At 35.9% G+C, this 23,597-nt stretch overlaps 7 pseudogenes; 1 reads left to right on the forward strand and 6 right to left on the reverse strand.

Annotated features, from left to right (window-relative positions):
* Positions 1 to 5,692: 5,692 nt before the first annotated feature.
* Positions 5,693 to 6,100, reverse strand: LOC145589232 (auxin-responsive protein SAUR64 pseudogene; annotated as a pseudogene).
* Positions 6,101 to 8,524: 2,424 nt separating this feature from the next.
* LOC145589233 (auxin-responsive protein SAUR67 pseudogene) lies at positions 8,525 to 8,911 on the reverse strand (annotated as a pseudogene).
* Positions 8,912 to 10,582: 1,671 nt separating this feature from the next.
* On the reverse strand, positions 10,583 to 10,990 carry LOC145589234 (auxin-responsive protein SAUR67 pseudogene; annotated as a pseudogene).
* A 1,634-nt stretch (positions 10,991 to 12,624) lies between these two features.
* LOC145589236 (auxin-responsive protein SAUR67 pseudogene) lies at positions 12,625 to 13,011 on the reverse strand (annotated as a pseudogene).
* A 1,402-nt stretch (positions 13,012 to 14,413) lies between these two features.
* On the reverse strand, positions 14,414 to 14,963 carry LOC145589237 (auxin-responsive protein SAUR64 pseudogene; annotated as a pseudogene).
* A 5,674-nt stretch (positions 14,964 to 20,637) lies between these two features.
* On the reverse strand, positions 20,638 to 21,018 carry LOC145589238 (auxin-responsive protein SAUR63 pseudogene; annotated as a pseudogene).
* Positions 20,909 to 22,418, forward strand: LOC145590076 (auxin-responsive protein SAUR64 pseudogene; annotated as a pseudogene).
* The last annotated feature ends 1,179 nt before the right edge of the window (positions 22,419 to 23,597 follow it).

Raw genomic sequence — 23,597 nt, forward strand, 5'->3', positions numbered from 1 at the left:
AGAAAAAAAAAGAGTGAAAAGGAAAGAAAGTAGTGGAATAAAAATACGAGACTATAAATTGATAAAGAGGGAGTAGAAAAGTCAAAGCAGGTTGGTGAGATAAAGATATAGGTTGACCTGGTATTTCCTTGGCGGTTGTCAAAGTGTAGTGAGGACTACAAAATTGGCTGCCACATTATTATCTCTTTATTTGTTTAATAATTTGGTACCATCCTTTTTTATTTTGTTATATTTGTTGGTGAAAAGCTTCCCTTATAATTTGGCAAATCCATAATTACAGGGAACTTTGTGAAAGAAACCACTTTCCTTTGTCACTAAAACTTTAGCATTGTTTAATGTTTATATGTTATTCTTTGTTGGATTGGGGCCTTAATCAAGGTGTGTGTGTGTGTGTGGGGGGGGGGGGGGGGGGGGGGGGGGGGGTTGTTACAAGCCGAAAGCTATATTATTGGTTATGATTTATGAGTAATGTTCACCTTGGGCTCGATCCATTAGGTGGGTGGAGTGATCTATAAACTCATGGTCTCATACTTTCATGTATGTATACAATGAGTCTATTATTTAAAGGGGGAACCTGTATACAATGAGTACGTGACATATCCGTCATATGACATATTGTTATATGAGCAGAAACTTGACAACCTTAAATTAAATTGTACGTACATTGGTAAATAATTGAGATTATATTAAGATTTGGATGTGAGTACCCTTAAGATAGCACTTATGAAAATTACTCCGTATAAAAGTTCTGAAAATCTCACTACCAACTATATCACGCCTTTGCTGGTAAATGAACACAAAATTTGGAAGTGCAAGATTTTATTCATTGATATCTTGTTTTGCACAAATTAGACCATCATGAATTGTACAACACTCCCTCTGTTTTTTTGAAGTGGCTCATTGAGACTTGGCATATATACCGATATAGAACTTTGACCAATAATATCTTTGATTATTAATTAAGTACTATTCCGTATTAATTAAAACAAGTGTATATTAATAATCTATTCATCAACACGATTTTCACAAATGCTTACATGATTACAATCATTACATTATTTTTCCTTATGTTTAATTCACAGACAATGGTCAAAGTAGGTCAATATCAATGGGACACTTAAAAAAAAGGACGTATGACTCAATTACAAATCAATTAGATGAAGCCCGTGCAATGCACGGTTTGTTTGAATTTTTTTAAATAATTTTTTTTATATACATATTTATGTGCTAAAATTTGTTATAGATTTAGATAAAATTCCTGATATCAAAAGATAACATTTTATATTTAATTAATTTAAACTGAGAAATCTCATTCGCCAATTTTGCTTACGTGTCATTTAAATTATTTAATTCTAAAAGAAATTAATAATCTCGTATTTAATTGGCTACCACTAAAATTTATTATCCGCGTGTTGAAAAAATTAAATTCCACGTGGCTCTCTAAAAACTGGGGAAAAAACTCCCCTTTATATATATATATGTTAGATTTGTTTTTCTTATTAGCTGATTGACAAAAAAACCCCAAAATCAAAATTTCTTTTAAAATTTGACTTGTTTTTCATTTTGAAGTATTTCATAAACTCCATGATAAATAGTTTCGTTTATCACTGGGTAAGTAGTGATTTTAAGGGGTTTTGTCCATTTATATTGCAAAACTTACACTTTTGCCCCGGTGATAATTATGGAGATAAAGATAATATTTGATTTATACCGGAGTAGAAACTCAGGTGAATTTGTGGGAATTAAATTGCTTACTACTTTAAATTTTATTTTTCTAAAATTGTTTGGTTTGAAATGTGGAAAGTAATTTCCCATAGGAATTTTGAGAGCCTATTATGTTGGTGGTCATTTGCTCATTCAATCAACAAATGAGTATAAATATTACGAGTATTTGTTTATTTGTTAATTAAATAAGCAAATAAACCCCGGGTGTATGGTACACCCAGAAGTTAATTTGTGGTTGGTGCACCCGGGTGCACCATGCGCATGGTGCACCCAAAAGAACATTTAGTATATTTAAAAGAACATGGGTAAAAAATGAACATATTTTTATTTTCTTGCAACTGAAAATCCATCACTCTCTTCTCCTGCAATTTCTCACTCCTCTTTCCCTTCCTATCACTCTCTTTCTTGCTACCAATTTTTACTCTCCTTTACACCATCATTTTCATTTAAGAATTTCAATGAATTTGGGTAAAATCATTTCCAAAGTACTCATTTTCTCTCTCCATAACTTTTCTCTTTATCTTTTTCTATTTTTCAAAAAAATTTCAAAATAGCAAAATTGTTCATCTTCAAAGTGAAAACCAAGAAAAAAAAATTGAACTTATTTCAACAATTCAACCTTCAAACTTAAGCAAATGGTGGATTCAAGTAAAATGTAAGTATAAATTTTGTACATGCAAATTGTTTTTCGTCAATAATTTTAAAGTCAAAGTGTTTAATTTTGTCAATTTGAGGTTTTTTTTTTAAAAAAATAATAATTAAAGCTATAAAGTACAAGTTGTTCAAAAAAGAACAATTAGAGGAGAAAGAAGAATAGTAATGAATTGAAGCCAACTGGAAGATAACCAAACAAGGTTAATTTTTCAAACACTAGCTTGTTCTTTTTCAAACACTAACATGTTCTTTTAATTCCATGTTCTTTAAAATATGCCTAATGTTCTTTTCGGAGGTCATGTTCTTTGTCAAACAAAAACATGTTCTTTTGTTCAACACTATTATGCATGTTCTTTTTCAAATACTAGCATGTTCTTTTTCAAACACTGGCTTGTTCTTTTTCAAACACTAACATGTTCTTTTTATTCCATGTTCTTTAAAATATGTCTAATGTTCTTTTCGGAGGCCATGTTCTTTGTCAAACACAAACATGTTCTTGTGTTGAACACTATTATGCATGTTCTTTTTCAAATACTAGCATGTTCTTTTTCAAACACTCGTATGTTCTTTTTTTTTTTTCCTCATGTTCTTTAAAATAAGCCTAATGTTCTTTCCGGGTGCACCATGCGCATGGTGCACCCGGGTGCACTATACTATTTTCACCCAGAAGTATATAATAAATTCTGAAATTTCTATGTACCTAGGAGGAACTAGATAATTAAGGGCCTGTTCACATTACTTAATTTCAATTCAGTTAAGTTCAGTTTAGTTCAGCTCAGTTCAGTTCCACTCCTAATTTCCCTCTCTCATAAAATATTCATTTCTGCTCAGTTCTATTCAGTTTAATTCAGCTTTGATCAGTTCAGTTTAGTTCAATTCAGTTCCAAATAATTCAGTTCAGTTCAACTCAGTTTACTAAATGTGAATAGGCCCTAAATTTCTACTTTATATATTTCATGAGAGTGAAAATTCATGAGATTTTTTTACCCCTACTTTCGTCTATTCCACTGATTTATTTATTTATTTTTTCAACGAAACATCTAAAATTTTCCAATTCCTAAATTTTTTCAATTCCCATATTTCTTATGCCAATTTCTTAGATTTTCTCCTTCCTTTCCATTTTTACAGTTTTACTTGATTCGATTTTTACAAACCCCTTCGTTTATTTACAGTAATTTCTTTCCTGGGTTTTGAGGGTAGTTTTGGTCTAGTGAGATCGTTGGTTGTGAAATTGTGACTATGAGTGATGTAATCACGGAGTCATGGAGCAGCCATTGATGAAAGAAATCACAAGAGAGAAGTGGTAAACAGTTATAAATTAGACAAGGGTCAACCTAATTTCTGCAGGTACTCACATTTTCCTTATTTTAATTTAATTTCGTTGACAAACTTAGAAATAAGAAAATTCAATTATATCTCTATTCTATGGACTTCAATGGCGGTTGATTATATATATTTTTATCACAATGTATTAAAAATTACAAATTTGAAAAACCCTTTTAATTTAAAGGCACGCATTTGCTTCCTTTGAAAGAAAGACGTTTAATAATCAAAATGCCAACTTATTCTTGTTCTTTATTCTATTTGGTTAGTCAATTCTATGTTCTTTTGTTGGTCTAACAATCTTTATTAGTTGGGTTAATCTTAATTTTTCCTAGATTAGCTTCAAGATGTGGGTTTGATTTGTACTTTAATATATCAATTGACTAATGTTCTTTAAATACTACTATGTTCAAAATCAAAACCACCATGTCTGCTGCTGAATTTGGTTTCAAATGTGCTGCCTTTACCTTATATGACTCTATACGTACATAAGGCTATATCTTTATTGTGTACCTGAATCTATACGGGCTAATGCACGGGATATATCAAATTTGCTAGGTAAAATAATGATGAAAATTCTTGGGAGATTTCTTTTTTCCTTAAAAACAATAACAAATAAAAAATTAAGGATTAAGGGTTTGGAATGTTGTGTTGAAAGTAGGATAATTGACTCGTCTATTATTATCTTGATGGATGTAAAGAGGGAGGTAATGGGCAAATGAAGTAGACCGAATGTGCTATGACTCTATGAGGTCTTTGGTAAAACCTGATGATAATGAGTTTTTAATCGACTAATTTAATTGTCAACGACACATAATGAGGATGTTAATATTGAACTTTCCCTTTTTTTTCTTTGGGGCAAGGAGAAAGAAAGTTGAAATGTGTATGGCTTGGGCTACCATGGGAGGGGATTAAACTCGAGGGATAGTAGATGTACTTTTATTCTATGGATGCTTGGATGGGGGGGGGGGGGTGGGGGTGGAAGTGAGGGGATTCTGATGTACTAATGGATGAGAATTAAACCCCTCCATCTCGGGGGTGGAATGTGAGAGTGTGTACTGCTCTATCCCGTCTTGAACCTTTATAAAATTGCAGTTAGTGACCCTCTAGATCATAGTTTAATTTAGTTCTTCAGATACTTTATTAATTGAATACAATTTCTGATAAAAGAAGGAGTTTTACTTAAGGCTGACATATGGGATCTCTTGGTATGGGAGGATATAAATGTAGAAAGATTGGGAGAGAAAAGCTAGAGCTTACTAGGTCTTGGTAAAATTGAGTTGCAGTTGGTTGTTATAAAGTAGTTATATGGGTAGCATACCAGGCTCTTGAATGGATGATCAACAGGTCTTCAAACAGATGTTCTATAATTACAGCATGCATAATGGATAAACTATAATATTTGGGTATCTTCTAGAGTTGCTACAAATAGAAACAGTTTTGTTGCATCACATAGAGCTGAAGGTTCTGTTAGCCTGTTTATATCTTGGATAAAAATGTCTAATGGAACATGGCATGTGTAGAAGGGAACATTGTGGATAGTTACCTTATTTAAGCTATTGTTGAGTGTTTGTAAAATGGAGTTGTGCTTCATATCATGTTGAATTCGTTCTCATATGCAACAGGCTTCACAGCTGAATGATGCATAAAGCATAATGTGTGTATGAATTGCGTTATCATGTATTTCAAGTCTGTTGACAACTGACATGGACAAAATATTTGCCTTCCTTTCTCTTTCAATATTTTAGGCTGGTTTATTTTGAGCTTGTACTTTGCAAAATTTTGGTTGTTAACTTTTTTTTTTATTCGTTTGTGGGATGGGGGTGGAGGGAAGGGATTCGAGTGATAACCACAAAAATCAATGTTGTGAAAAGATCTTTTTAATCAATAATCATTAACAGTTTTTTGTTACATTTTACATCTATCTAGCCAATCTAGGGATAAATATGCTAACATATACAAACTCGGAAAAGATTTTATTCTTTTCTCCTTAGAAGCTACATATTAGTAATTGTTGGTTAGTCTGCTCTTGTTGGGAGTAGGATAATGAGGAAGAGCAACAACTATCCATTGATAAGAGGAGGGCTTTCTGCAAGTCTGTAGCTTCATATCTTTGGAGAATAGAGATAGCATACTCCATAAATCTTGAATCGCATGGCAATCTAATCGGGCCATCATTTGTCACTCCAAACTCTTCTTCGGCCATTTTCAATAACTCTCTTAGAATTTCACTCTGAAGATACTTTAAGGGAATCACAAATCGTCTTCCATCCATTGTATAGACGACAAAGTGACCCTTTTCAGTCTCTGATTTCAGCCAGGAAATCCTTTTTCTGCTGGCTGCTGCTAGCTTTTGCCACTTCTTTGCCATACTGATAAGCTTCTTAGTACTAATCATGTTTTAAGCTCTTGGAAAACAGAGGGAAAGAGCTATGGAGTTTGAAGTGTTAGAATTGATTTTAAGTTTGTTTGAGAGAATCAGGGGAGGTGGCTGGCCTTTTATAGACCCCTTGTCAATGAAAAGGGATTTACTGTCAATCACTTCACACTGCCACCTTGCTTTCAAAACCATGTGGATGTTGTCTCAAGAAAGCTCTGCCAAGCTAGTGGACATGTCTGGTTTAAAGTTTATTAGAAGCCTGCATTTGAAGGACATTTGTCAATTATTGATCAAAGTTTTACCTATATTATATAGAAGCTATCTTATTAAGTCTCTTGCAAGCCAATAGGACTTATTGATGCTTATTGCTAAGTTGTTGCATGACATATTGGACCCTCTGATCTCATCAGGATAACCTATGGTATTATTATTGAATTAAGCAATCAAAATGACTGGGTAGCTCTATCTATTCATAGTTATTAGATTAATTAAAGTGCCGGCCTTTGTTATCTCATTCATATCCAGGTCAGATATTGGTACAATCCCTTGTATGAAAATAGGAGAATTCTAGATAAAAACCTTACTTTAAACACTATTTTTTTCGAAGGAAAAATTGGTAATTCTTGGAATAAGATGGAATTATTGCCTAACTTCTAGAGTTTCATCATTGATGAAGTACTTCAAGTTTATTACAATTTGACGAATATCACATTGAAAAGCTCTGTTTGTATACATCTTCTTGGATAAAATCACAAGGCAGTTTGATAGGTTCCTCACTGAACACTTCTTCCATGTTTTATAACATTTGATATAAGGGTCCTTAATTGTTTCACCTCCATGTTGTAAACAAAGAAGTGACCTTTGTTAGTAATTGCTGTTCGTGAACAAGAAATTCTGCTCCTGCTATTGCTGATAGCCTTGCCACTAACTGGTCTTATGATGAGCTTCTTAGTAATGATCATATTCTTGATGCTAGAACTAGAATAAGGAACTTGTTTGTGTTGGGTTCAAAGGAATTGTGGCAAGTGTCCAAGATTTTATTTGCTCTAGTCAAATGCTGGATGTTTATGTTGCCTCTTATGTTCCATAACAAAGCCATGTGAATGCTGGGCCAAAGCAATCTACCATGCATGTTCTCATGCCAAATAATAGTTTTCTCTAAAGCTATCTTTTTGAAGCTTTGAAGGTAGTTGGCATGAAACTGTACCACACATGTCAACCCAAGAAGCGATATATATCTTCTTAAATAGTGAACCTAGACGGTTTAGTTTCTTAAGCCACTAGATTTTGTGCTAGTTTAAGAGTAAAGGGATAAGATGATCACTAATGTGTAGAATTGTCTCCTTTCTTATGGTTGGTTAAGTGGTAAACCATGGTTGTAAAGCCAAAAGCACACTTAGGACTTGGCTGATTTATTGATGTCAAGTGGTTAGTAGACAAATTGAGTTCTTAAAAGTGATGATCATTGGGAAGTTATATGAGAACCACACAAATTACATCAAATTGAGGCATGTGGGGTTTTTCCTTCTTATTTTTTCCCAAGTGTAATTTAGGTAGTGTATGCTGTTGCCCACGGCTACAGGGCTAAGGTGCATCTTCGTTAGCCTATGTATGTCCATATTAACATTTATTGGGGTTCATGGGATGTACCTAGAAGAGATTGTTCTGGAATTTCTTTTCAAGGTGTTTTTTTTCCCTCCTACCAGTCTACCACATTGAAAAGGAGAAGAATACGGTAGTTCCTCTGTCTGAACTGCTTGGACTATTACGAAATCCTTACACAAATCTCAGTGTGATTAAATTAATACTGCTATATAATTAGATCAACAGCAATAAAAGCTATCCATTGACTTGATCGATGATTAAGCTGATGTTTTAAAACAACATAATGGGTCGCAATTCAAAACAGTAAATATGTTCATTGATGAAGTTTCTGTGGATTTTATTACTCCTGGTACTGATGGTGAAAGTTCATTTTGTTAAGGGTTTTATCTTGAAGATTTTTGGTTGATGTTTCTTTTTCCCCTCAGCCTTCCTCCCTCTCTTCGTGTTCTTGCATGTGAAGTATTTCTGTGAGAAGGATTCCGACGAACATTAGCTTCTTATGGAACATCCAAATTGCTTCTGTTGAGACTATTAGACTAATGAGTTAAGATACCAAAGTTTGTAAAGACCTTTTTTTTTTTAGGAAATATATTTTTGGACTTCATCTATTTTGTACTCTTTTTAATTTTTATTTTTTTAATCCTTCTTTCCTTCCATCATGCTAGATATTGAAATAGCTGATTTGTATGCAACTATATTGAAGGAGGGGCTGGGGGAACTACAAGTATAATCACGAGATTCTGAGTGCAAAATTGTTTGATTATGAATAAAATATTTGGTTACATTTGACATTAGTGACTTGATCTATGTACAATTTAAGAATTTGTTTGTTTCTATCTAGAAGCTACAGATAAGTAATGGCTGCTTGGTGTTCTCTTGTTTTAAATCTGATAATGACGGTGAAGAGTGACAGCTAACTAAAGACAGGATTAGTGCTTTCTCTAAATCTTCATTTCCTTGTCTTTGGAGAATAGAAATAGCATGTTCCATGAAATTTGAATCACATGGTAATGTGATAGGTCCATCACTTGACAGTCCAAACTCCTCTTCTGCCATTCTAAAGAGCTCTGTGAGTATCTCACTTTTGAGATACGTCAAGGGAATCATGAACCGTCTTCCATCTGTTGTGTAGATGACAAAGTGACCCTTATTGGCTACTTTTGTTCTCTGCCAGGAGATCCTTCTTCTGCTGTCTGCTGCTAGCTTCTGCCACTTTCTTGCCATTTTGAGGAGTTTCTTAGTACTAATCATGATTTTAAATCTTAAGAAAAATACAGGACTTTTGGGATTTAAGAAATTGGATAAGAATTGGTCTGTGTTGGTATTTTTGGTTTAATGAAATTACAAAAGGCAAGGTTTTTATAGCCCCTAGCCAAAGATTATGACCTCTATTGTGTCATTTGCGAAGTCTTGGTAGCCAAACCATGTGGATGTTGGACCCAGGAACTTGGCCAAGCAGGTGGGCATGTCTAGATTATTTGTTTGCCCTGAAGCCAATATTTTGGTTAGTAGTTTCATAAAGTTTCTAACCTGTGGTGGCCAAAAGAGCCACTAGATTGTGGATTTCTTGAGATTGCCTAGAGCGAGTATGCATTTGTGCTGGACAAGAAATATTTAAGTTTGTCCGATCTGAAATTCTTATCTCCTGTCTTTGTTAACTTGTTAAGTGACCAAAAAAACAACTGCAACCAAGTTGTCGCAATTATGAGTCGATTAAAGGTTAATCTATCTAGTGGTTCCAATGTTTAAGTAGCAAAAATAGTATTGCTAACTTGACAGAATCCAAACCAGGTGTAAAAGATGGTGAAAGAGCCTTCTCTTGTGGGATCATATTAATTAGACTTAGAATTTTGATGTGATTTTAAAAATTAGTGCATAGTATTATCACACAGAAGGTTTATTATTGTGATGGATAACTCTGAAATAGGAGTGAAATGGGTTGAATGATAAAAAATATGGTGTATAAGCATGATGATTGGTGCAACCCTATGTCCTTATAAACGTATGCTCTTTTCTAAGAATATCTGAATATTCTATTTTTCCACTCTGCGCATCTAAGACATTGATGATGCCATTGGTCTTCCTTGAAGGCTTGAACCATAAGACATCAAACTTAAGTTTATTGTTGAGGAAGCAAGTTATATTGATGCTATCTTCTCTTGGTTTAGCATTAAAGACTTATCTTCACTTTTTGTTTGAAGTGTCTGCAGCATTGCTCGGATGATATATCAACATAATATCGTTGGTAAAGATTTAGCGTGAATGAATTACTAATGTATTGAGCAAAACTAATGGAATGAGATGATTATGCTAGAGTATATACAAAGATAGTTTCTGATTATTGAAAGAGAATAGGCTCTTGAATGAAATTTTGGGTCTTGATTTGAAAATTGGGTATAGGCTGGCTAATTTCTTCTCAAATTCATTTTACTGATAAATTCTGCCTGTGGTCCTTTTTACTCCCTTTCTGGCTATTGATGGACATTCAATTTTAAATTTTAATGGAGTTTCTCTTGTAAATTCCTATATCTTTTCTTCTTCTTCTTTTTTTTTTTCTTTTTTTTTTTTTTTTTTTTTTTTTTTTTTTTTTTTTTTGGTACTTTGTACTCCTTTTGACTGGCCTTTTACTCCTGTATGTGATAGTTTGTTTTTATGGTAGGATTTTTTTTTTTTTTTTTTTGAATTTACTTTCTTTTTACTTTGCAATCAAGAATTTATTTCTTCTTCAATTGGTTGACTCTACTATAGGGAGAGGCAAAAGTGACAAGCACAAGAAAATGTTGTCCAATGGCTAACTATTTGATTATGAACAAAATTTTCTGTTACATCTGTATTGTATTCTAAACACTAATCGTAGACTATTCAGGAAATTGTAATTATTTCCCTCGTGCCTTCCTAGAAGCTAGAGATTAAAAATTGATGATTGTTGTATCCTTGCTGCATATTTGATGATGATAATGAGCGGCAACTGTCCAAGGACATGATAACTGCTCTCTCCAAATCCTCATTTGCATGTCTTTGGAGAATAGACATGGCATATTCCATAAAAGTCGAATCACAAGGTAATGTTAGAGGCCCTTCACTTATGAGTCCAAACTCCTCTTCTGCCATCTTAAGCAGCTCTTTAACTATCTCACTCTGAAGATATACCAAGGGAATCATAAACCGTCTTCCATCTGTTGTATATATTACAAAATGACCCTTGGCCACCGCTGGTTTTGGCCATGAAATCCTTCGTCTGCTGGCTGCTGCTAGTTTCTTCCATTTTCTTGCCATGTTGATGAGCTTCTTTGTACTAATCATGTTTTAGATCTTGAGAAAATTAGAGGTGGATTGAAATATGGAGTTTAAGGATGTAGAAAACTAGAAACGGATGAGGAAGTTTGTATTTGATTTGAGGAAACTATGAGAAGAGCGCGAGCTTTTATAGCTCCAACCCAAAGACATACGGCTCTATTGTTTCTTGTAACATGCTAATTCTTGATTACAAAAGCATGTGGAGATGGGTCCATACCACTCTTTCAAGCAGGTGGGTATGTCTTGCTTTAGCTTATTACCCTTAAGAGTAGTTGCCATCAAGTTCCTAATCCATGTAGGCCAAATAATATTACCTTGTACTGATTAAAGCATTAGTACGTTTTAGTGCTAGCCACTTGTGAGTTATGAATGGTTGTTAGAATTGCAACTTCGCGTCTCTGTCAATTAAGCAGGTGGGTGTGTCTGGATTTATTTCACTCTGAAGCAAGCATCTGAAGAGCAGTTGTCATCAAGAGACTAAACCACTTAGGCCATATGATATCTTTTTTAATTAAGGCATTATTTAGATGATTGCATGTTAGCTACTAAATTGTGGTCGTGATAACTTAAGAGAGTTCGACTTTATCCTCTCTTTATTGAGATTACATATAAATGATGTCTCCTGTTTTTGTTGTGTGGTGTTTGGTGGAACCTCAAGGGTCCGTAGCTTCACAAGAACATGATAATCGTTGCCAGCTGATCAAGGCCCCTCATGCTGGCCTTGAGTCCTAAACCAGAAGTTAGATGCATCAATATTTTTTTTTTTTTTTTGGTCTATAGATTGTGTATTATTTGTTGGGGTAAAGGTTTTATTAAATTATATGACTTCGATTTGGTAGATAATAATTATGTGGAAATTTACTTTGCTGCAACTGAACATCAGGATATTCAGATTTTAGTTGATTAAATACTTTACTAGATCCTTTAATGTGAAGATGAGTACCCATAGAAAATACTTATCTTGTACAAGTTGTACCATACTTCGTCCTCTGAGAAAGCAGGAATGAATCGTTGACTGTCATCCTTGGAAAAGTTCAGTGCTTACGAAAATAGAGAGATGAATAGATGATGTCTAGGACAAGATAAGCAAATTTCGGCTGTCAGGGATATAAATATAACAAGGTTCGTAATTGGTAGCATTAGTGAAGACTGAGAAGTATACAAGTTACTTCATATGTAGTAAAGACAATATGATTAATGGCTTCACCTAAGGATGATTCTTAGTATATTATGAACAGTTGATCACTTCTGTTGTGTTTGGAGGCTTTTGTGAAACGATTTCCCTTATATTACAACCACCATTTTGTTTTGGCTCTGGTTTCAGTTTAAAGTAGGAAAACAGGAGCACTTTCGGATATCTTGAATTCTTGATTGTGTACTGGACTTACTAATGTCCTATATGTTCAGTTGACATTGTCAAGGTTGTATTTTAGATGCATTTTTTCAAGACATGGGATTAGTTTTTTCTTCCGGGAGAAGCAGAGGGTCGGGGTGAGAATTAGCAACAAAAAACAAATAGAGATGTTCCAAAAGCAATAGTATGTTGAACAAAATCCTCTTTACATCTATCTAACGTCTAGGTATCTCATTTTTGGTATACAAAATGGCAAAACATATACATTTTCTTTCTCCTAACTAGTCTAGAAGCTGTGAATCAATAAATGCTGGCTATTCTGCTGTTGCTGTAAACACGACAATGATGTTGAGTGGCAGGTATTACTCAAGGACAAGATCAGTGCTTTCTCGAAATCCTTGGTTGTATGTCTTTGGAGAATAGAGATGGCATACTTCATGAAAGTAGAATCGCATGGTAATGTAATAGGCCCATCACTTGTCAATCCAAACTCTTCTTCTGCCATTTGAAAGAGCTGTGTAACAAAATCGCTCTTGAGAAACGATAAGGGAATCATAAATCTTTCACCATCTATTGTGTAAACGATGAAATGACCCTTATCTGCAACTTTTGATGCTGGCCATGATATTCTCTTTCTGCTAGCTGCTGCTAGCTTTTGCCACTTTCTTGCCATTTTTATCAGTTTCTTTGAACTGATCATGTTTTCTGAAGTTTGAAAGACCGAGAGTGTGAGATTGAAATATGAATTAGGAGGTAGATACTTGGACAAGTAGTTTGGTTTGAGGGATTTTTGAGAAGTAGCAAGGCTTTATAGCTCTTAGCAATGACATGATTTTAATGGTGCTTGTCTTTTTTGGAAGCAAGACCACGTGGATGTTGGTCCTAGAAATCCTGTTAAGCAGGTGGGCATGTTGGATTTGGTTTTGCTTGAACTCCCTTGTGAGATACTAATAAGCTGTTGTGAGTTGGCATATTAAACCCCAAAGTGTAGGTAAGTTGGAAATTCCTTGAGAACCACATAAGTAAATTGTTTTGACAAAACAAAGATAGCCTGTAGATTTTCCCGTCCCCCCCCCCCCCCCCTCCCCACTGCCTCGTCAGGTCGTGCTTGCAATCTTGCATGGATTCTTTTTGCAACTGTACTGCAATGTAGGCCATTGTATTGATAGTCATGACTCTAGACTAGCAAGTTAACATCGTAAATATGATTAGTGCAGAGTAGAGAAATTTGGAAGTCATTCTTTTCTACAACTGTCCTTGTTTGGTGATCCTTAATAGCAACTATTGATTATTGCCTCTTGTCAGCAAACCTTCTTGATGGCTTGTTCTGCCCATTTGCCAAACTGAAGCTCATCACGTCCGTACTATGCTTTAAACCTGCTTCTCATAAGTTGATCATCATTTAAGGATCCGTTGCTCTTAAACTGGTAAATCTTTACACCTGTTTCGTCCAATCTTCCTCATTCAATACTTACAAGTCATCCCATTCTACCCAGAACAGATGTTTTGCTGCTCTTGGTTCTTCCTTGTCCTGTTATGACAAACTGCTGTTTTCATTGTTACTGGATGTTTTTGTTTGGTGATTAAAATTAAGGGAAGAATGATGTAGAAATGACCCTCATCTCCCAAGGGTAACATAAGAAATCATAGCAGCAAAGAGTGTATTAATCTCATCCCCCTCCAAACTGACATTAGACGAACAATTTTTATGAACTATGCTAAATTGATAAGTAATACCATCGATTATTAAAGTGCAAAGTTGGCTAGCCGGATGGACAACTATTACTCTGATAGAGTCTGGTCTGCCTGTAAGTTCTAAGACTGAGCTTATACTTCAGTAAGTAGTAGATGTCATTTTTTATGTAGTCTGATTATAGTATACATGTTCTATTAACTGCTACTGTGCAAGGTCACAACTCAAATCTTTATGTCCTTGCTACTCTACTGCTGTTAACTATAATGAACTGAAGGGATTGCTTGAAAGTTTGTAATAATTTATAAAAGTTTAATTCAGTTCACCACTTCAATTTCTTTCAAACTACCTTTTATTCCAGATATTTTTTGGTCTTTTCTGATCAAAATTTTAGCCTATTCCATTCTTTGTTAATCAATGACAGTTCCTGTAATAAGGTAAACAAGAACAAATTGCTAATATTGCGAGACTGTTGTTTTTAATAATATCCGCAGGAAGTTCCATTAACTCTATCTAGGTATAATTACATTGTATTGTCCTATACAAAAAAAGGAGAAAGGAAATTGTCTTGATTAGAAACTACTGACAAGCAATTGTTGTGTGGTTTGTGTTTGATGTTCATATGACAATGATGAGTATCTACAGCTAACTAAGGATGTAATCAGTGCTTTCTCCAATTCTTCAGCTGCATGTCGCTGGATCATAGAGATTGCATACTCCATGAAACTCGAATCACAAGGCAGCGTAATTGGCCCTGTACTTGTAACCCCAAACTCTTCCTCTGCCATTCTTAAGAGCTCTCTGAAAATCTCACTCTTAAGGCATGCCAAGGGAATCATAAACCGCCTACCATCTGTTGTATAGACAACAAAATGGCCTTTATCAGCCAGTGTTCTTGGCCAGGAAATTCTTCTTCTACTAGCGACTGCCATCTTTTGCCACTTTCGTGCCAGTTGAATAAGCTTCTTGGTACTTATCATGTTGTGTTTTCTGTAACAGTGGAAGAGAAAGACCTGGTGTTTCTGAATCAGAAAATTATGTAAGGAAGCGCTAATGTCTGGTTGAAGGAAATAAATTCTTTGAAGATGTTGTAGTGCTTGTTGAAGGAATGAGGCTGTGTTGGATTTTTATAGCTCCAATCCAAGGGCATATCATTTCTTCAGAAAAACAGAACCATGTGAAACTTCAGGTGGGCATGTTTAATATAATGTTTACTTTGTTTGGCTTAGAGCTATCATTAGAATGATACGAGAACATGTAGGCCAAGTGTGAACCACTCCATGTAGGCCAATTCTTCCTATCAACCACTACAATATGGAACATAAAATAGATAATCCAAGACGGAACTTCTCTAGACCACTACAAGGTGGAGCATTATATAGATAATCTAGGGACAAAGTAACATGGATTGCTTGGATTATCATGGCAGTGATGGTGCATACGGTGAAACTTGGCTTTGTTTTCAATATGATAGTAATTAGTATTGTCAATCCTGTGGTTCATGTAGGTGAGCATTGCCAAATGTTTGAAAGGTCAGCTATTAGATCTGGTATTCTGATATGACAACAGGACTAAAATTCTAGGATTGCAGTGCTAATACTTAGTACCGTAGAGTCTGCATACTACCTCATAGTATCCATCTGTGCTGCATTATACTAAGAATCAGCTGGAGCTGAACTTAAAGCTAACAATGAATTCATCCCTTTATTATGCTCTCACATCTCACCCGCTATGATAGCAGATTTGTATTACAATTAAGATTATGGATAGGTTTTTTCCATTATTTTCTGAAGAGTTCTGATTTCTGATGTTATATATGCTGGATGACATGTATCACCAATTAACAAACTTTAGTCTTGGTTGTTTGACATCCGGAGATCCAAATGGACAAAGGGTGAAATTTTTGATATATATATATCAACTAATGGCCTTTAATTTTCTTTTTTAAAATTTAAAAATATACTTGCATTTTTCTATACTGATTTTCTGCAAGGTCACAAATAACAAATTTTTTGACTGCATTCGCCTATTGGTTGCTGTAACTTCATAGTTTTTAGGACAGACTTTCTGTGTCATGTAAGGTGTGCTGAACAATTACTAAATGAAAGCCGCTGTTATAATGTCATGTACTGCTTGATTTGACCAGAACTAGGTCACTGGCTTAACTGTATTGTTAGTTCATTTGTTAAGCCCAGTACTATTTGATATTCTTGTAATTGGAAACTGCTTTCTTTTTCATTGGATATTTTTTCTTCATTTGACGATTCTATAATAAGCAGACTCAGTTAGATGCCAAAATTTTTATAGAGAATAATTTATGTCGATTGCTAAGTTTATTAATAACTCCGCCAGTGGGTTTCCCGCTGCCAGTCCCAAGCCTGGATAAAGGAGGAGGGTTACGGTAGGCCAGTGACAGCCAGTATAAAACTTCGTCACATCCCATGACATGAGCCAAACAGATATTTTCGTGGGGGCGTTCCCTACTCAGCGACGCGCTGCACTTCCTAGACCCGGGTGTAGTGATAAGTATGCAAGGGTTGCTAGGTCGTCGCCCAGAAGCGACGCGCCACATTGCCCGAGTGTGGTGTCAAATGAGCAAGGGCGTGCCATTGGGGCGTTCCCTACTGAGCGACGCGCTGCACTTCCCAGACCCGGGTGCAGTGATAAGTATGTAAGGGTTGCTAGGTCGTCGCCCAGAAGCGACGCGCCATATTGCCCAATTGTGGTGTCAAATAATCAAGGGCTTGGAGTTGGGATCAGGAGGGAGCGTGGGAGAAAAGAATTTAGTTTGCGGATTGGTTCTTGGAATGTGGGGTCTCTTACGGGAAAATCAGCAGAATTGGTAGAAGTAATGAAAAGACGACGCGTGAACATCATGTGCCTCCAAGAGACAAGATGGACAGGAGAAGGAGCTCGAGGCTTGGTTTTGGGGTATAAGGTATGGTATGTTGGGCAAGAAACGAGCCACAGAACAAGGAATGGTGGAGCTAGGAACGGAGTTGGTGTGGTTCTCGATGAGAGGTTGGCAAAAGAGGTGATCGAGGTCTATCGGAAGAACGATAGGTTGATAAGGCTGAAGTTGCTATGTGGCAAGGAGATTGTGAATGTTATCAGTGCTTATGCTCCCCAAGTGGGTTTAGATGCAGAAGAGAAACGACAATTTTGGGAGGACCTAGACGAGGTGGTGCAGGGTGTCCACCACTCAGAGAAGTTATATATTGGAGGGGATCTAAATGGGCACGTTGGGGCGAGCCGAGATGGCTATGAGAGTGTCCATGGAGGCTTTGGGTATGGGCAGAGGGACGCCGGTGGTGAAGCTATTATGGATTTTGCCCAATCATATGATTTAATTTTGGCTAATACTTGGTTTAAGAAGAGGGATTCACACTTGATAACTTTTCGGAATGGAGCAAATGCAACTCAAATAGACTTCCTGCTCACAAGGAGCATAGATAGACAAAGTTGCATAAACTGTAAGGATATCCCAGGGGAGAGTGTGGTCACCCAACACCGGCTATTGGTAATGACTATTCGTCTGAAAGAGAAGGCGAAGAAAAAAGTTAGACAAGAAGAACCAAGGATAAGATGGTGGACCCTAAGGGATGCAAAAGCTAAGGTTTTTACAGAAAAGGTAATTGAAGAAGCGGATTGGGATGGAGAGGTGGATCCGGACATGACTTGGTTACGAATGAAGAACTGTTTCCTAAGAGTGGCCAAAGAGGTCTTAGGGGAAGTAAGGGGAAGAACTTCGGTACAGAGAGATACTTCGTGGTGGAATGAAGAGGTGAAAGCAGTAATTAAGCAAAAAAAGGAATGCTATCAAGCCTTAGGAAAATGTAGGAGTGATGAAACCTTTGCAGCGTATAAGGAGGCTAAGAGTAAGGCAAAGGCAGCTGTTCGCCAAGCAAAAGAAAAGGCATATCAGGAGGTTTATGAAAAGCTTGATTCCAAGGAGGGAGAAAGGATCATTTATAAGATGGCAAAGAGAAGACAAGAGGCAAGGAAGGATATTGGCATGGTGAAGTGTGTCAAAGATAAGAACCAAATGGTCCTAGTGCAAGAGGAGGGCATCAAGGACAGGTGGAAGGGGTACTTCGATGAATTATTTAATGGAAGTAATGGAGTTGTGATAGGAGATACCTCTATGAGTGATGAAGAAATCAACATGGAGTATGTGCGAAGGATTAGGAGAGTAGAGGTGGAGATTGCACTGAGGAAGATGAAACCTAAGAAGGCGGTTGGCCCTGATGGGGTACCGATAGAGGTGTGGAGGTGTTTGGGTAAGATTGGTATTGATTGGTTAACAAACCTTTTCAACAAGATATGGACGGCTACAAGGATCCCACAAGATTGGAGGAAGAGCACCTTGGTCCCGGTTTATAAAAACAAAGGAGACGCTCAAGATTGTTCTAACTATCGAGGAATTAAGCTTATGAGTCATACTATGAAGTTGTGGGAAAGGGTGATTGAACAAAGGTTGAGGGCATGCACAAGCATTTCAGATAACCAATTTGGTTTTATGCCTGGGAGATCTACTATGGAGGCAATCCATTTGATAAGACAAATGATGGAGTTTTATAGGGTAAAGAAGAAAGATCTTCATATGGTCTTTATTGATTTAGAGAAGGCATATGACAAGGTGCCAAGAGAGATACTTTGGTGGGCAATGTTGAAGAAAGGTATCCCACGAAGGTATGTAGACCTAGTTAAGGATATGTATCGGGATGTGTCAACAAATGTGAGGACATGCGGAGGGTTGACAAAAGATTTCCCTATTACAATCGGATTGCATCAAGGGTCTGCATTAAGCCCTTTTCTTTTTGCAACGGTTCTAGATGAATTAACTAGACCAATTCAAGATGAGGTTCCATGGTGTATGCTGTTCGCAGATGATATCGTTTTGGTGGATGAGACTAAGGATGGGGTTAATGTCAAGTTGGAGCAATGGAGGCAAAGGTTGGAATCTAGAGGGTTTAAGCTAAGTCGGAGTAAGACTGAATATTTGGTATGTCGTTTTGGCACTCAGAGGGGGACAAGCAATGAAGTGGTGAGTTTGGATGGAAAGGATTTGACCATGAGTGAATGTTTTAAGTACCTAGGGTCGATCATCCAGAAGAATGGTGACATTGATCAAGACGTGACCCACAGGATTAAGTCAGGGTGGCTTAAATGGAGAGCGGCCACGGGAGTGTTATGCGACCGCAGCATTCCCTTAAAGTTGAAGGGAAAATTCTACAGGACTGCCATAAGACCAGTGTTGCTCTATGGTACAGAATGTTGGGCTTCTAAGAAAGAGCATATTAAAAAGATGGAGGTTACGGAAATGCGCATGTTAAGGTGGATGTGTGGAAACACTTTAAGAGATAGAATCAGAAATGAGGTTATTCGCAAGAAAGTAGGTGTGGCGGGCATTGTAGATAAATTAAGGGAAAATCGTCTGCGTTGGTTTGGACATGTAAGACGGAGACCCGAGGGTGCACCGGTGCGAAGAGTGGAAGAGTGGGACCATGGAGGGATTAAACGAGGAAGAGGAAGACCAAAGATGACTTGGTTGGAAGGAGTGAGGAAGGATATGAAGTGCATGGATTTACGTGAGGATGAAGTTTTGGATCGTAAGGGATGGAGGAGAAAGATTTATGTTGATGACTACACGGAATAATCAAATTTGGTTCATGTTAGCCGACCCCACTTTTGGGATTAAGGCTTTGATTGATTGATTGATTGATTGATTGATTGCTAAGTTTATTAATAATCAGTAGGCAAAATTGGTATAAACCACCTTTTTTGTCCAACTTTTTTGAAAAAACCACCTTTTATGTTTTTTTATTTACTAAACCACCTTTTAAGTACCAAAATTTTTGATTACACCACCCCTATTTCAAATTTTGATGAAAAATTTAACTGAGACGTCAAAGGGGCCCACAACTTGTGCCTTTTGCCCCTAAATCATGTATTTTTTTCACCACCAAAAACATTTGACCCTTCCCTCTCTATAAATGCATGACTAAATTGAGTAAAGCTCTAAACAAACCAAACCTAATTTTGCTACAAAAATTAAATTGTAGTATTTGTTTATTCTCAAACCCTAAATTGAGGTAACTGAAGTGATAGTTGAGATGGAAGGGAAGGTTTTGCTATGCTTGATGATTTGGAAGTGGATGGCTGAGATGCAATCTGTTAGATTTGAAATAGGGGTGGTGCAATAAAAAATTTAGGTATTTAAAAGGTGGTTTAGTAAATAAAAAAACATAAAAGGTGGTTTTTTCAAAAAAGTTGGACAAAAAAGGTGGTTTATACCAATTTTACCTAATCAGTATAACATATGTAAATGCTTTTGCATTGCAGTTAGCAGCACAGAAAGGAGGATACATGATGCAGAAGTCATCTGTCATTCAGTTCAACTTTACCACTTCAATTTAAACAGTTTCCTTTCCTGTAAGTTTTTGTTTTGTTTTTATTAAGCAATGTCATTTCCTTTTCATACCATGAAAAGATAAAGGGACTGTGCTAAACTGACCAGATTGTTTGATTTGAACGCATAAAATTTCTATTAATCTCTCAGTGATTTTGTACAACTATTCGTATCTACAAAAAGAGGAAATTTTTCTAGAAACTACACATAAACAATTGTTGACTGGTTTGTTCTTGTTGGTCATTTGACAAAGATGAGTATCTGCAATTTGCGAAGGACATGATCAATGCCCTCTCCAAGTCCTCAGTCACGTGTCTTTGGATCATGGAGATCGCGTACTCCAAGAAACTCGAGTCACAAGGCAACATGATTGGCCCCGTACTTGACACTCCAAACTCTTCCTCGGCAATTCTAAAGAGCTCTCTGAAAATTTCGTTGTTAAGGTATGCCAAAGGAATTACAAATCACCTCTTATCACTTGAGTAAACAACAAAATGACCCTTCTCTACCGCTGATTTTGACCAAGAAATCCTCCTCCTGCTGGCAGCTGCTAATCTTTGCCATTTCTTTGCCATTTTGATAAGCTTCTTATTACTGATCATTTTTTTTGGGTATTCTGCTAGAGAATTTTAAGGAGAGAACTTTTTGACAGTAAGAAGATTGGAATGTTATGAGTAATTTAGCAGTTTGGTTGAGAAATACTTTGGAGAATGATCAAGTTTTATAGCTCCAAACTAGAGACAATTCATTTTAATGTGGGTCTGCCATGTTTTCATTCTTTTGAAGCAAGTTCATGTGGATATTTATGGCTGTGTCTGGGCTACTTTTCTATTTGGCATTCGTTCTGACAAATTTCGGAATACGTAGGACCAAAGATGTAATTTGATGATTGATATAAGCCTCTTCACAGCAAATTAATTAGATTATAGACGATATCGTAGTTGAGAGTGGATACTGCTTTGTTTGGGCTCATCATGTATTCACACTACCAAGCACTTACCAAATAATTAAATGCAGGTGTTTAGTTGGCATATGCATCAGAGAACAGCACAATTATGCATATTAGATATTGGATGAAAGAAAAAGCAGAACCATTCAAATTATGATTCTATAATCTAATTGACTGGCTTAGAAGAGGTTCATATTAATTATCAAGAGACAGATTTGGGCTACATGATTTGGGATCATCCAAAGCAACAAAAACCTAATCACATGGTTTTGCTTCAAAATATTGAAAACAATGCTGTCACCAATGAAGGGATTTGTCTTCAGCTTGAAGCTATAAATCTGCCCATTCCCTCAACACTTTCCAACCAACTCAATTGCTTAATACTTCATACTCATCTATTTCCTCATCTTTGAAAAAAAAATCTCTTCTTAAAAAAAAAAAAAAAAAAAAAAAATCTCAATATGATTAGTACAAAGAAGCTACTCAAGATGGCAAGAAAGTGGCAAAAGATAGCAGCCGCCAGCAGGAAGAAGATCTCCTGGCCAAAACCACTGGCTGATGAGGGTCACTTTGTTGTCTACACAACAGATGGAAAACGATTTACCATTCCTTTGGCTTATCTCAAGAGTGAGATTTTCATAGAGCTTTTCAGAATAGCTGAGGAAGAGTTTGGGTTGACAAGTTCAGGGCCAATTACAGTGACTTGTGATTCGATTTTTATGGAGTACATGATTTCTATGATCCAAAGACATGTAGCTGTAGATTTAGAAAATGCATTGATCATGTCATTAGGCAGCTGCAGACACTCATCATTGTCACATGAACATCAAGAACAAACTAAGCCACACGTACTTATTTGCAGTTTCTAGAAAAATTATGTCCTCTTTCGTATATAATGTAGATTATAGAAAATTATTGTAGGCATGTAACAGAAATTTTTTGTAGAAATTAATGAAAGTTTAGAATGAAATCATTCAAATCAAACAATTTTTGCATTGTATCAATGTTCCCTTCTCTTTTACTTATTCATGTTGCATGGTATTGATCAATATGGTCACAAAGGAATAGCCTATGTATATTTTTCTAATTGAAGGGGTCATGTTTCGAATCATGTTGTTGGATGAAGTAACATTTAACATAACCAAGAGTTCGAGCAACATAAGTAAATTAGATTAACCGTGTATGCATGGTCCAGTAGCTGGGTTGACAGGAATGTATATAGGACATTTGCATGTTGGATAATAATATTTCAAGTACTTGTCACATGCTTTGGTTCAATTTGAACCCTACTTACAGCTAAACAAGAAACAATCATAAATGTTACTATATCTACACTTTATGGCTGCAAAACTTTGTCAAATTCAAGCTGTATGATATCAAGTTTGTCAAACATTAGGACTATTAAACATAACCTTAGTGTTATATAAGATCCCGTTTGGTTTGATGTAAAATACTTTCAATGAAAATTAGTTTTCATGAAAAACATATTTTCAAGAAAAAACTACAATTGCAAATTAGTTTTCCTTTGTTTGGTTCCATCAAGAAAAGTTATAGTGAAATTAAAAATATGGGTGGAAATGTGAGGATGGAGGAGAGGAAAGTAAAAAATGAGGTAAGAATGAGGGAAGGAAAGTGTGGTTTCCCTTGTTTCATAAAGGAAAATATTTTCCACCTTAAAGGATATAATTTTCCAACATTGGGAAAATTGTTTTCCACCCCTTCACAAACCAAACAAAGAAAAATGAGAAAATACGGAAAATATCATTTTCCATAAAACTTTTTACATCAAACCAAACGGGGCCTAAAAGTGTTAATATACTTCATAAGTAGAATTTCAAAATAAGATCTGCCTGAGAACCAAGAATGTCATTGCAGGTGGAAAATACCAACAGATTACCTGAAAGTTTTACGAGCAGATTATTAACTTGATTCAATTTATCTAACTAGTTCATGCCAAAAAAAAAAAAAAAACAAAAAAACCTAGTTCATTCACCTATTTATGAAGAACAGAACCGCGACAGATATTTGATATCCGGGAAAGAAGTGGTATACACAAATGAGTCCCTAGGTCATTGTAAGTGGGAGATTTATTAGTGAGTTTTTTTCCCCTTCAAGTAAAGCACAAGAGAGTGTCAAGGAAAATTATTGATACATCCCTGGAAGTAGTATTCATTAAAGGTGCTTTTCTTTAAACAATATTCATGT

The sequence above is a fragment of the Chenopodium album genome, chromosome 17 (genome assembly GCF_948465745.1).
Source record: "Chenopodium album chromosome 17, dcCheAlbu1.1, whole genome shotgun sequence".
In the NCBI taxonomy this organism is placed as follows: domain Eukaryota; kingdom Viridiplantae; phylum Streptophyta; class Magnoliopsida; order Caryophyllales; family Amaranthaceae; genus Chenopodium; species Chenopodium album.